Below are 544 nucleotides of genomic sequence, written 5' to 3' on the forward strand. Positions count from 1 at the left end.
AGTAACAGAGATATGAAGTCATAAAATAGTAAATAGGACTACAGTAACAGAGATATGTGCAGAATCAAGACAGTCACGACGGCCCAGTGCTTGGTGGACCGGGTCTAGAACTCATCCATGGGATCAATCAGGGTTTGTTCCTGGGGAGACGGATCCGTGCGTCCCTCCTCCCGACCACCATGGATGTCTGAGCCTCCACACCGACACTCACACACACTATTGCATTTTCCTGTGCCTTTCTTATTGTTACACAGTAAGATATTTCATCCATGGGAAATATGGAGTATGACTGAAAATATTTTTCATTCATTTCCCGTGTTTACAGAGGTTAAGTAGCATGTGAATTAAACAGTTATCAGTGTGAAAGATGTGAAACATTATCCTGTATGATCAAACTCTTACGGAATATCAGCGGATATAATTATGTTTTTTCATAGACCATGTCACAGAAATATGCCAGTAAGAGAAGTGGAAACGTTGTTTTGTAATGTTTGGGGATTTTTGGCACTTTTCAGTTAGAATTCTCCGTTACAGATCCAGAAAA

This window comes from Etheostoma spectabile, chromosome 17 (genome assembly GCF_008692095.1).
Source record: "Etheostoma spectabile isolate EspeVRDwgs_2016 chromosome 17, UIUC_Espe_1.0, whole genome shotgun sequence".
Lineage (NCBI taxonomy): Eukaryota > Metazoa > Chordata > Actinopteri > Perciformes > Percidae > Etheostoma > Etheostoma spectabile.